At 37.8% G+C, this 15,110-nt stretch overlaps 1 protein-coding gene across 10 annotated transcripts in view; it reads right to left on the bottom strand.

Annotated features, from left to right (window-relative positions):
* Positions 1-15,110, bottom strand: part of TUT4 (terminal uridylyl transferase 4) — a 149,901-nt gene that overhangs the window by 63,665 nt on the left and 71,126 nt on the right. The gene's annotated exons all lie outside the window — the stretch shown is intronic.

Here is a 15,110-nt window from a genome sequence, read left to right on the forward strand (position 1 = left end):
CAGGATTGAAAGAATGAGAGGTGCTGTGGGGGAGGTTGCTATTAAACATTTAAAAAATAAAACCTGTTTTACTTTACTGTGTGCATAAATTCTGAAATGCTACATCAAAGCCAAGATTCCATAAGTAACAACATTTAGCTGATCATTTTGCTGCAGCCAAGAGACGTTGTCTTAGTTATAGCAGAAGGTCTTGAATGTCTCTGATTGGCATGTACAGTACCAGATTAAATGGTCACAGGAAAACATCCTAAACAATATCGCCATGTATTTGATACACTGCCTCCCATTTAAAACTGATTTCGCTGTTATTTTATACAAAACTAGGCAAAATGTTAAAAAAAAAAACAAAACCTCTATTCTGCTAAAAGTTTGAAAGCCAATTTAAAGCAAGGAGCTGAAGAGGGACTATATTACATATGCACAATGATTTTTAAAATTAATTGATTACTCTGATTTTAAAAACTACATGCTAACTGCAAAAGCTACATGAATTATAAGAAAAGAAGAAAATCACCCACCAGCTCACATCCTACTATTCCATACATTTTTCAACATAACAGACTATACCATTTAATATTATAACAAAAACATTTTCTATTATCACATTTCAGTCAAAAAACAATCTCTTATTTTTTTTGAGATATGGAGCTCCCAAAAGAATAATCAAAAGTAGTTTATTTTTCCCGCTCCCCCACTCAATATAGTAAAACAAAGACTTTGGTCTATTCCTAATTCTATTCTTTGTTACCATATTCAGTCTTAATGTAAATCAAGTTTACCTATGGTACAGAATAATCAAACACAGGAAGTAAGACAACCTTGTTTTTATAAGTTTCTGAAATCATTTCTGCAACCTTAACTATAAACTACATCTTAGATGAGCATCTAAGTTTTCAGGACTACTTTCTTTTTAGGATTTACCCAAGGTATTAACAGCAATATACTTAATGAAAAAATGATACAAAATTAACATGCAACAAAATTATCTTTATTTCTAGATTGAAAATAAGAGGATAAAAGACAGTGAACACTCTTCTATCTATGCTATCCCGCATGCTGCAATAAGAGCCTGCACGCTGCGACTAAAGATCCCGCATGCTGCAACAATCCTGCTTGCCACAACTAAGACCCGGCGCAGCCAAATAAATAAAAATAATTTTTTTTTTGAAAAATAAGCCTATTCTACCTCCTTTAGGATACTGTTCCATCAAACATTCTCATTTATATCCTCATATCATTGATCATCCTGTCAACCTGATATCTTCATATATCATCTGTCATAAATATGATCAATTAAATCCCTACGCTTCTGTAACTTACATTCTAATTAGAGAAAATAGACAACAGATAAATAAATATATATTATGATGTCAGGTAGTGTTATTAAGAAAAATAAAACAGGGTAAGAGGCTACAGACTGTTGGAAAGACGGTATTATTTTAGAATAGAGTAGACAGACAAAGCCGCTCTAAACAGGTGAAGAGACCTGAAAGTGAAGAAGAGAGACATTTAAATTTCTGGAGGAAGAGCATTCAAGACACAGAAAACAGTAAATGTGAAAACTCAGAGGCAAAAAAGTACCTAATCTTATTTAAAGAGAGCAATATTTCTGAGGCTGAGTAACCAAGTGGTGACTGTGAAACATGATGAAACTGAAAAGTTAACTAGAAGCCAAATATTGTATAACCTCATGAAACTTGATAAGGGCTTAGAATTTTATTTTAAGTTGCGAAGGTACTGATGGGCTATAAGTAGGAAGGAACATCATATACTTTATTTATTTATTTTTATTTTTGTGGTACGTGGGCCTCTCACTGTTGTGGCCTCTCCCATTGTGGAGCACAGGCTCTGGACACGCAGGCTCAGCGGCCATGGCTCACGGGCCCAGCCGCTCCGCGGCATGTGGGATCTTCCTGGACCAGGGCACGAACCCATGTCCCCTGCATCAGAAGGAGGACTCTCAACCACTGCGCCACCAGGGAAGCCCTATCATATGTTTTAAAAGAACAATTCCGGCTACTGAATGAAGAAGACTGGGTGTGGGGGGGCAGGGCAAGAAGTGAGATAAATTGGAAATAGTCCAGGTGAGAGATAGAAAACCCTTAAGCGTCTAAAAACAAATGTTAAAACTAATGAACAAAAAATTAAATACAAAGAAAACATATTAAAAGCAGCAAGGGAAAAACAACAAATAACACACAAGGGAATCCCCATAAGGTTAACAGCTGATCTTTCAGCAGAAACTCTGCAAGCCAGAAGGGACTGGCAGGACATATTTAAAGTGATGAAGGAGAAAAACCTACAACCAAGATTACTCTACCCAGCAAGGATCTCATTCAGATTTGATGGAGAAATTAAAACCTTTACAGACAAGCAAAAGCTGAGAGAGTTCAGCACCACCAAACCAGCTTTACAACAAATGCTAAAGGATCTTCTCTAGGCAAGAAACACAAGAGAAGGAAAAGACCTATAATAACAAACTCAAAACAATTAAGAAAATGGGAATAGGAACATACATATCAATAATTACCTTAAATGTAAATGGATTAAATGCTCCCACCAAAAGACACTGACTGGCTGAATGGATACAAAAACAAGACCCATATATATGCTGTCTACAAGAGACCCACTTCAGACCTAGACACATACAGATTGAAAGTGAGGGGATGGAAAAGATATTCCATGCAAATGGAAACCAAAAGAAAGCTGGAGTAGCAATTCTCATATCAGACAAAATAGACTTCAAAATAAAGACTATTAGAAGAGACAAAGAAATACACTACATAATGATCAAGGGATCGATCCAAGAAGAAGATATAACAATTGTAAATATTTATGCACCCAACATAGGAGCACCTCAATATATAAGGCAAATACTAACAGCCACAAAAGGGGAAATTGACAGTAACACATTCATAGTAGGGGACTTTAACACCCCATTTTCACCAATGGACAGATCATCCAAAATGAAAATAAATAAGGAAACACAAGCTTTAAATGATACATTAAATGAGATGAACTTAATTGATATTTATAGGACATTCCATCCAAAAACAACAGAATACACATTTTTCTCAAGTGCTCATGGAACATTCTCCAGGATAGATCATATCTCGGGTCACAAATCAAGCCTTTGTGAAGTTTTAGCCACAACAATCAGGGAAGAAAAGGAAATAAAAGGAATCCAAATCGGAAAAAAAGAAGTAAAGCTGTCACTGTTTGTAGATGACATGATACTATACATAGAGAATCCTAAAGATGTACCAGAAAACTACTAGAGCTAATCAATGCATCTGGTAAAGTAGCAGGATACAAATTAATGCACAGAAATCTCTGGTATTCCTATACACTAACGATGAAAAATCTGAAAGTGAAATCAAGAAAACACTCCCATTTACCACTGCAACAAAAAGAATAAAATATCTAGGAATAAACCTACCTAAGGAGACAAAAGACCTGTATGTAGAAAATTATAAGACACTGATGAAAGAAATTAAAGATGATACAAATAGATGGAGAGATATACCATGTTCTTGGATTGGAGGAATCAACATCGTGAAAATGACTCTACTACCCAAAGCAATCTACAGATTCAATGCAATCCCTATCAAACTACCACTGGCATTTTTCACAGAACTAGAACAAAAAATTTCACAATGTGTATGGAAACACAAAAGACCCCGAATAGCCAAAGCAACCTTGAGAACGAAAAACGGAGCCAGAGGAATCAGGCTCCCTGACTTCAGACTATACTACAAAGCTACAGTAATCAAGACAGTATGGTACTGGCACAAAAACAGAAAGATAGATCAATGGAACAGGATAGAAAGCCCAGAAATAAAGCCACGCACATATGGTAACCTTATCTTTGATAAAGGGGACAGGAATATACAGTGGAGAAAGGACAGCCTCTTCAATAAGTGGTGCTGGGAAAACTGGACAGGTACATGTATAAGTATGAGATTAGATCACTCCCTAACACCATACACAAAAATAAGCTCAAAATGGATTAAAGACCTAAATGTAAGGCCAGAAACTATCAAACTCTTAGAGGAAAACATAGGCAGAACACTCTATGACATAAATCACAGCAAGATCCTTTTTTGACCCACCTCCTAGAGAAATGTAAATAAAAACAAAAATAAACAAATGGGACCTAATGAAACTTCAAAGCTTTTGCACAGCAAAGGAAACCATAAACAAGACCAAAAGACAACCCTCAGAATGGGAGAAAATATTTGCAAATGATGCAACTGACAAAGGATTAATCTCCAAAATTTACAAGCAGCTTAATAACAAAAAAACAAACAACCCAATCCAAAAATGGGCAGAAGACCTAAATACACATTTCTCCAAAGAGGATATACAGACTGCCAACAAACACATGAAAGAATGCTCAACATCATTAATCATTAGAGAAATGCAAATCAAAACTACAATGAGATATCATCTCACACCAGTCAGAATGGCCATCATCAAAAAATTTAGAAACAATAAATGCTGGAGAGGGTGTGGAGAAAAGGGAACACTCTTGCACTGCTGGTGGGAATGTGAATTGGTACAGCCACTATGGAGAACAGTATGGAGGTTCCTTAAAAAACTACAAATAGAACTACCATATGACCCAGCAATCCCACTACTGGGCATATACCCTGAGAAAACCATAACCCAAAAAGAGTCATGTACCAAAATGTTCATTGCAGCTCTATTTACAATAGCCAGGAGATGGAAACAACCTAAGTGTCCATCATCGGATGAATGGATAAAGAAGATGTGGCACATATATACAATGGAATATTACTTAGCCATAAAAAGAAACAAAATTCAGCTATTTGTAATGAGGTGGATGGACTTAGAGTCTGTCATACAGAGTGAAGTAAGTCAGAAAGTGAAACACAAATACTGTATGCTAACACATATATATGGAATTTAAGAGAAAAAAAGTCATGAAGAACCTAGGGTTAAGACAGGAATAAAGACACAGACCTGCTAGAGAATGGACTTGAGAATATGGGGAGGGGGAAGGGTAAGCTGTGACAAAGTGAGAGAGTGGCATGGACATATATACACTACCAAACATAAAACAGATAGCTTAGTGGGAAGCAGCCGCATAGCACAGGGTGATCAGCTCAGTGCTTTGTGACCACCTAGAGGGGTGGGATAGGAAGGGTGGGAGGGAGGGAGACGCAAGAGGGAAGAGATATGGGAACATATGTATATGTATAACTGATTCACTTTGTTATAAAGCAGAAACTAACACACCATTGTAAAGCAATTATACTCCAATAAAGATGTAAAAAAAACCCCAAAAAACTAATGAACAAATTCAGCAAACTAGCAAGATACAAATCAGCACACAAAAATCATTTGCATTTCTATACACTAACAATGAACAACCTGAAATAAAATAATTCCCCTTAAAATAGCATCAAAAAGAATAAAAGATTTAAGAATTAACCAAGAAGATGAAAGAGGTACAGTGAAAAAGACAAAACATGGCTTAAAGAAATTAAAGAAGACATGAATAAAGAGAAAGATATTCCATGTTCATGGATTGGCAGACTTAATATTGTTAAGATGTCAACAGTACCCAAAGCAATCTACATATTCAATGCAATCCCTATCAATATCCTAATGACTTTTTCTTTTGCAGAAATAGGAAAAAAGATCCTAAAATTCACCTGGACTCTCAAGGGACCCCAAATAGCCAAAACAAGCTTGAACAAGAGGAACAAAGCTAGGAGACTAACATTTCCTGATTTCAAAACTTACTACAAAGCCACAGTAACCAAAACAGTATGGCAGTGGCATAAATATAGACACAGAGGCCAATAAAGTAAAATAAGAGAGCCCAGAAATAGATGTTCATATATAAGGTCAAATGATTTTTAATAAAAATGTCAAGAACATTCAATGGGAAAGAACTTCCTTTTCAAAACATGGTGCTAGGAAAGCTGGATATCCACATGTAATATGGAGCCTCGTCTTACACCACATACAAAAATTAACTCAAAATGGATCAAAGATCTAAACGTAAGAGCAAAATTATAAAAGTCTTAGAAGAAAACAAAAGAGAAAAGCTTCATGACCTTGGATTTGGAAATGATTTTTTGGATATTAAATAAAAACACAGGAAACAAAAGAAAAAACAGACAAATTGGACTTCACGAAAATTAAAAACTTTTGTGTATCAAACAACACTACTAATAGTGTAAAAAGGCAACTCATAAATGGAATAAAAATTTGCAAGTCATGTGTATGATACAGAATTAATATCCAGAACATACGAAGAACTCTTAAACTCAACTACAAGAAAATAACCCAATTCAAAAGTGGTCACAGGACTTGAATACACATTTCTCCAAAGAAGATATATGAATGGACAATAAGCACATGAAAAGGTGCTCAACATCACTAATCATTAGGAAAATGCAAATCAAAAGCACAATGATATACGACTAGGATGATTATTATCAAAACAAAAACAACAGAAAAAACAACAACAAGATTTTGTGGATATGAAGAAATTGAACCCTTGTGTACCACTGGTGGGAATGTAAAATGGTACAGCCCCTGCAGAAAACAGCATGGCAGGTCCTCAGAAAATTAAACATAAATTTACCATTTGACTCAGCAATTCCACTTCTGGGTATATACACAAAAGAAATGAAAGTAAAGATTCAAACAAGTATTTCTACACCAATGTTCACAATAGCAAAAAGTAGAAACAACCCAGACATCCATCCATGGATGAATGGACACACAAAACATGGTATATACTACATAGAATGGAATATTATTCAACATTAAAAAGGAAAGAAATTCTGACACGTACTGTACTACAATATGGTTGAAGCTTAAAGACGTTACGCTAAGTGAAATAAGCAGAATAGGACAAATATATAATTCCACTTACATGCGGCACCTACAATAGTCAAATACAGAGACAGAAAGTAGAGCGGTGGTTACCAGGAGCAAGGGTGAGAGAGAAATGAGGAGTTATTGTTTAATGGATACAGGGTTTCAATATAAGTTAATGAAAAAGTTCTAGAAATGGATATTGCAGATCATTGTACAATAATGTGAATGTACTTAATGTCACTGAACTGTACACTTAAAGATGGTTAAAATGGTAAATATTATGTCATATATATTTTACCACAATAAAAAAATTGTTTTAAACCTTCAATGGCACCAATAGGATAATGCACCACCTTCTTAACATGGAATATACAGCAATTTAGTTTCAGCATGCCTTTTTAGGCCTTCCTCCAACCATTCCCTCCCCGTAACATCTGGGGCAGATTTCTATAGTTAAATAGTCAGCAGCTTCCAAAGACTATATGTGATATTGGGTCTCCACATCATTACTCACATCATGACACTCTTTCTTGTATCCATCTGGTGAAACTCTAATCCCTGAAGTTGTAATTTAAAGGTCAAATATTCAGTGAAGGCTTCTTAATGTCTTTCCCTTTCCAACATAATGAAATGCTCCCTTTAATTCATGATTAATAACATGCTATGCATTCCATCACTTTACTTTCTGAGGTAATCACTTATTCTCCTCCTTTTAAACACTGCCTCATCTACTGGCTTGTGTTTTCAACAAGTAAGCACTCGCTACCTCTATAATAACAGCAACAACAACCACCATTTATTGAGTACCCACTATGGGCTTGGCATTGTGCCAGGGGCTTTAGAGCTATTATGTCACTTAAGTCTTAAAATACACCTCCTTAGGGAGCTATCATCAAAATCATTTTATAGGGGGCAGAGTCAAGATGGCATACTAGGAGAGCACGGATTCACATCTCCTCATAACTAGGGCACTTACCAGGCACCACGTGGGACTACATACACCTAAGGGAACAGGGCGAACCCCCAGCGACTGGGTAGGATGTGGGGCATGGGGGGAGTGATGGGGGAGGAGAAGTGGAGGTGGGATGGGACTGGTGCCCCTGAGGGGCAGCTGGCGGAGGGGAAGGGATCCCATGCCAGAAGGAGGATATTGGGGAACCACTGGGAGGGCAGAGGATCAAAAGGGAACACGGTCAGTCAGGTTTCCCCTGCCCACTTGAGCCCCCAGGAACCTGCTGAGACTCTGGGCCTGATCCTCTGCACACTGAGGCCCCCTCCAGCAGAGCGGGTCCTGAGGGAGTGGGAGGGAGGGAAGGGGGAGCAAAAGTAAAGGCCGGACCTCTGGGATGAGCACCCCTGAGGGGTGGCTGGGGGAGGGGAGGAGCTCCTACACCCAGAGGGAACCACCCATGGTTAGGGGTCCAGCGGCAACAGTGGAGACCCTGGGGAAGATGGTGGGGAGGAGCATGAAGGAATGGAAGAGAACTGGGCCAGCACTTTCCCCGTCCACTTAGGCACCCCAGGCCTGAACCTCTGCCCTGGAAGCCTCCCTCCTGCCGCTCAGAGCCCAAGCCCTGCCCCTACACCCCCATCCAGGTCCCTACCTCTACATTCGGAGACACCCTCCAATGCGCTGGGCCTAAACCCCACCCATACACCCTCACTCAGGGCCCTACCTCCAAACTCCGGAACTCCACACTCCAGAGGCCCTCCTTTCCAGGTGCTGCCCCTCTCCTTCAATGCCCAGATCCTAAGCAGAGGTCCTGGGCCACGCTTGAACAGAGCCCTGCATAAGCCCCGTTCAAGCATCACCCCCCCCCACCCGCCTAGGTCCCTGCCTCAGTTCCACACCCACCTAAACTCTGCCCCCATAGCCAAGGCTTTTTTTTTTTCTTTTTTCCTCTTTTAGATTGGGGTTCTGTTTTACCTTGTTGATTCACTGTTCTTGATTCTTCTATATTTTTATATTTCCTAATAAATCTTTTATTTTTCAAATTTTATTTTATTCTTTATATTTTGTTATTGTTCTCCCCTTTTGGCTAGTTCCCCGCTCTTTATTTTCTTTTTCTTTTTTCTGCTGTGGTTTTATTTTACCTTGTTGCAGTTGTTTCAATTAGTTTTATTTTTTCCTAACGTATTTTTTATCTTTCTAATTTTATTTTTTTATTCTTTGATATTGTACTGCCTTTTTTTTTTTTTTTTTTCTTTTTTAACCACACCACAAAGCTTGGAAGATCTTGGTTCCAAGGCCAGAGGTCAGGCCCAAGTTCCGGTGGTGGGAGCTCTGAGACCAAACCACTGGACTAAGAGTGAACCTCAGACCTCAGGGAATATTAATCAGAGTGAGACCTCCTGTAGGTCCTCATCTCACCACCAAGGTCCAGCTCTACCCAACTGCCTGAAAACACCAGTGCTGGACGTTTCAGGCCAAACAACCAGGAAGACAGGAATACGGCACCACCCATCAAAAAGAGGAAAAAAAAAATTTAACGACAGAAAAATACGTTACACATGAAGGAGCAAGGTAAAAACCTACAAGACCAAATAAATGAAAATGAAATAGGCAACCTACCTGAAAAAGAATTAAGAGTAATGATAGTAAAGATGATCTAAAATCTCAGAAACAGAATGGAGAAATACAAGAAACATTTAACAAGGATCTAGAAGAAGTAAAGAGGAAACAAACAGTGATGAACAACACAATCACTGAAATTAAAAATACTCTAGGGCTTCCCTGGTGGCGCAGTGGTTGGGGGTCTGCCTGCTGATGCAGGGGACGCGGGTTCGTGCCCTGGTCCGGGAGGATTCCACGTGCCGCGAAGCGGCTGGGCCCGTGAGCCATGGCCGCTGAGTCTGCGCGTCCGGAGCCTGTGCTCCGCAACGGGAGAGGCCACAACAGTGAGAGGCCCGCGTACCGCAAAAAAGAAAAACAAAAAATACTCTAGAAGGAATCAATAGCAGAATAACTGAGGCAGAAGAACGGATAAGTGACCTGGAAGATAAAATGGTGGAAATAACTGCCAGAGAGCAGAATGAAGAAAAAACAATGAAAAGAATTGAGGACAATCTCAGAGATCTCTGGTACAACACTGAACACACCAACATTCGAATTATAGGGGTCCCAGAAGAAGAAGAGAAAAAGAAAGGGGCTCAGAAAATATCTGAAGAGATTATAGTCAAAAACTTCCTCAACAAGGGAAAGGAAATAGTCAATCAAGTCCAGGAAACACAGAGAGTACCATACAGGATAAACCCAAAGAGAAACACGCCGAGACACTTATTAATGAAACTATCAAAAATTAAATACAAAGAAAAAATATTAAAAACATCAAGGGAAAAGCAACAAATAACACACAAGGAAATCCCCATAAGGTTAAGAGCTGATTTTTCAGCAGAAACTCTGCAAGCCAGAAGGGAGTGTCAGAACATATTTAAAGTGATGAAAGGGAAAAACCTACAACCAAGATTACTCTACCCAGCAAGGATCTCATTCAGCTTCGATGGAAAAATTAAAACCTTTACAGATAAACAAAAGTTAAGAGAATTCAACACTACCAAACCAGCTTTAAAACAAATGCTAAAGGAACTTCTCTAGGCAGGAAACACAAGAGAAGGAAAAGACTTACAATAACAAACCCAAAACAATTAAGAAAATGGTAATAGGAACATACATATTGATAATTACCTTAAATGTAAATGATTTAAATGCTCCCACCAAAAGACATAGACTGGCTGAATGGATACAAAAACAAGACCCGTATATATACTGTCTACAAGAGACCCACTTCAGACCTAGGGACACATACAGACTGAAAGTGAGGGGATGGAAAAAGATATTCCATGCAAATGGAATTCAAAAGAAGGCTGGAGTAGCAATCCTCACACCAGACAAAATAGACTTTAAAATAAAGACTATTACAAGAGACAAAGAAGGACACAACATAATGATCAACGGATCAATCCAAGAAGAAGATATAACAATTGTAAATATTTATGCACCCAACACAGGAGCACCTCAATACATAAGGCAAATGCTAACAGCCATAAAAGGGGAAATCGACAGTAACACAATCATAGTAGGGGACTTGAACACCCCACTTTCACCAATGGACAGATCATCCAAAATGAAAATGAATAAGGAAACACAAGCTTTAAATGACACATGAAACAAAATGGGCTTAATTGATATTTATAGGACATTCCATCCAAAAACAACAGAATACACTTTCTTCTCAAGTGCTCAGGGAACATTCTCCAGGATAAACCATATTTTGGATCATAAATCAAGCCTTTGTAAACTTAAGAAAATTGAAATCATATCAAGTATCTTTTCTGACCACAATGCTATAAGACTAGATATCAATTACGGGGAAAAAAATGTAAAAAATACAAACACATGGAGGCTAAACAGTACACTACTAAATAACCTAGAGATCACTGAAGAAATCAAAGAGGAAACCAAAAAATACCTAGAAACAAATAACAGTGAAAACACAACAACCAAAAACCTACGGGATGAAGCAAAAGCAGTCCTAAGAGGGAAGTTTATAGCTATACAATCCTACCTCAAGAAACAAGACATATCGCAAACAAACAATCTAACCTTACACCTAAAGCAATTAGAGAAAGAAGAACAAAAAAACCCCAAAGTTATCAGAAGGAAAGAAATCACAGAGATCAGATCAGAAATAAATGAAAAAGAAATGAAGGAAACAATAGCAAATATCAATAAAACTAAAAGCTGGTTCTTTGAGAAGATAAACAAAATTAATAAACCATTAGCCAAACTCATCAAGAAAAAAAAGGGAGAGGACTCAAATCAATAGAATTAGCAATGAAAACTGAGAAGTAACAACTAACACTGCAGAAATACAAAGGATCATGAGAGATTACTACAAGCAACCATATGCCAATAAAATGGACAACCTGGAAGAAATGCACAAATTCTTAGAAAAGCACAACATCCCGAGACTGAACCAGGAAGAAATAGAAAATATAAACAGACCAATCACAAGCACTGAAATTGAGATTGTGATTAAAAATAGTCCAACTAACAAAAGCCAGGGACCAGATGGATTCACAGGCGATTTCTATCAAACATTCAGAGAAGAGCTAACACCCATTCTTCTCAAACTCTTCCAAAATATAGCAGAGGGAGGAACACTCCACAACTCATTCTACGAGGCCACCATCACCCTGATAACAAAACCAGACAAAGACGTCACAAAGAAAGAAAACTACAGGCCAATACCACTGATGAACATAAATGCAAAAATCCTCAACAAAATACTAGCAAACGAAATCCAACAGCACATTAAAAGGATCATTCACTATGATCAAGTGGGGTTTATCCCAGGAATGCAAGGATTCATCAGTATACGCAAATCGATCAATGTGATAAACCATATAAACAAATTGAAGGAGAAAAACCATTTGATCGTCTCAATAGATGCAGAAAAAGCTTTCGACAAAATTCAACACCGATTTATGATAAAAGCCCTCCAGAAAGTAGGCATACAGGGAATTTAACATAATAAAGGCCATATATGACAAACCCACAGCCAACATCATTCTCAATGGTGAAAAACTGAAACCATTTCCACTATCAGGAAGGAGACAAGGTTGCCAACTCTCACCATTATTATTCAACATAGTTTTGGAAGTTTTAGCCACAGCAATCAGAGAAGTAAAAGAAATAAAAGGAATCCAAATCGGAAAAGAAGTAAAACTGTCACTGTTTGCAGATGACATGATACTATACACAGAGAATCCTAAAGATGCTACCAGAAAACTACTCAGGCTAATCAATGAATTTGGTAAAGCAGCAGGATACAAAATTAATTTACAGAACTCTCTTGTATTCCTATACACTAATGATGAAACATCTGAAAGAGAAATTAAGGAAACACTCCCATTTACCACTGCAACAAAAAGAACAAAATACCTAGGAATAAACCTACCTAAGGAGACAAAAGACCTGTAAACAGAAAACTGTAAGACAGTGATGAAAGAAATTAAAGATGATACGAACAGATGGAGAGATATACCATGTTCTTGGATTGGAAGAATCAACATTGTGAAATGACTATACTACCCAAAGCAATCTACAGATTCAATGCAATCCCTATCAAACTACCACTGGCATTTTTCACAGAACTAGAACAAAAAACTGTACTATTTGTATGGAAATACAAAAGACTCCGAATAGCCAAAGCAATCTTGAAAAATAAAAACGGAGCTGGAGGAATCAGGCTCCCAGACTTCAGACTATACTACAAAGCTACAGTAATCAAGACAGTATGGTACTGGCACAGAAAAAGAAATATAGATCAATGGAACAGGAGAGAAAGCCCAGAGATAAACCCACGCACATATGGTTGCCTTATCTTTGATAAAGGAGGCAAGAGTACACGATGGAGAAAAGACAGCCTCTTCAATAAGTGGTGCTGGGAAAAATGGACAGCTACATATAAAAGAATGAAATTAGAACACTCCCTAACACCATACACAAAAATAAACTCAAAATGTATTAAAGACCTAAATGTAAAACCAGACACTATAAAACTCTTAGAGGAAAACATAGGCAGAACACTCTATGACATAAATCATAGCAAGATCCTTTTTGACCTACCTCCTAGAGAAATGGAAATAAAAACAAAAATAAACAAATGGGACCTAATGAAACTTAAAAGCTTTTGCACAGCAAAGGAAACCATAAACAAGACCAAAAGACAACCCTCAGAATGGGAGAAATTATTTGCAAACGAAGCAACTGACAAAGGATTAATATCCAAAATATACAAGCAGCTCATGCAGCTCAATATCAAGAAAACAAACAACCCCATCCAAAAATGGGCAGAAGACCTAAACAGACATTTCTCCAAAGAAGATATACAGATTGCCAACAAACACATGAAAAGATGCTCAACATCACTAATCATTAGAGAAATGCAAATCAAAACTACAATGAGGTATCACCTCACACCGGTCAAAATGGCCATCATCAAAAAATCTACAGACAATAAATACTGCAAAGGGTGTGGAGAAAAGGGAACCCTCTTGCACTTTGGTGGGAATGTAAATTGATACAGCCACTATGGAGAACAGTATGGAGGTTCCTTAAAAAACTACAAATAGAACTACCATATGACCCAGCAATCCCACTACTACACATATACCCTGAGAAAACCGTAATTCAAAAAGAGTAATGTACCACAATATTCATTTCAGCACTATTTACAACAGCCAGGACATGGAAGCAACCTAAGTGTCCATGGACAGATGAATGGATAAAGAAAGTGTGGCACATATATACAATGGAATATTACTCAGCCACAAAAAGAAACGAAACTGAGTTATTTGTAGTGAGGTGGATGGACCTAGAGTTGGTCATACAGAGTGAAGTAAGTCAGAAAGAGAAAAACAAATACCATATGCTAACACATACATATGGAATCTAAAAAAAAAAAAATGGTTCTGATGAACCTAGGACAAGACAGGAATAAAGACACAGACATAGAGAATGGACTTGAGGACACAGGGAGGGGGAAGGGTAAGCTGGGATGAAGTGAGAGAGTAACACTGACACAGATACACTACCAAATGTAAAATAGACAGCTAGTGGGAAGCAGCTACATAGAACGGAGATCTCCTTGGTGCTTTGCGACCACCTAGAGGGGTGGGATAAGGAGGGTGGGACGGAGACACAAGAGGGAGGGGATATGGGGATATACATATGCATATAGCTGATTCACTGTGTTATACAGCAGAAACTAACACAACTTTGCAAAGCAATTATACCCAATAAAGATCTTAAAGGAAAAGAGAAAAAATAATCATTTTATAGATAAGAAAACTGAGGCTCAGGGATGTTAAATATCTTTCTAGAATCACACAGTGGAAATGAGAATTAAATCTAGGTCTAACTCCCATGTCTGTGCACTTTCCACTTCCAATGTAATAATTAGTCAACAAATATTATGGAGCATCTAAGTGTCAGGCACTGTGCTAGGCAATGGAGATACAACAGGGAAAAAAGAATGCATATAATCCCTGCCCTCATGGAGTTTACAGTCAAGAGAGAGATAAGGGTTAATTACACAATTACTGAAATTAATAAAAATTAAAGCTGTGAACCATGATGGGAGTTCTACTATGCCATATCTAAAAAAAAAAAGATCCTGTGTGACACTCCAGCAATCTTCCTTACTCTTTTTTCACAACAAAGCTTACTGAAGGTTGAGTCCATA

This window comes from Pseudorca crassidens, chromosome 2 (assembly GCF_039906515.1).
Source record: "Pseudorca crassidens isolate mPseCra1 chromosome 2, mPseCra1.hap1, whole genome shotgun sequence".
NCBI classification, from domain to species: domain Eukaryota; kingdom Metazoa; phylum Chordata; class Mammalia; order Artiodactyla; family Delphinidae; genus Pseudorca; species Pseudorca crassidens.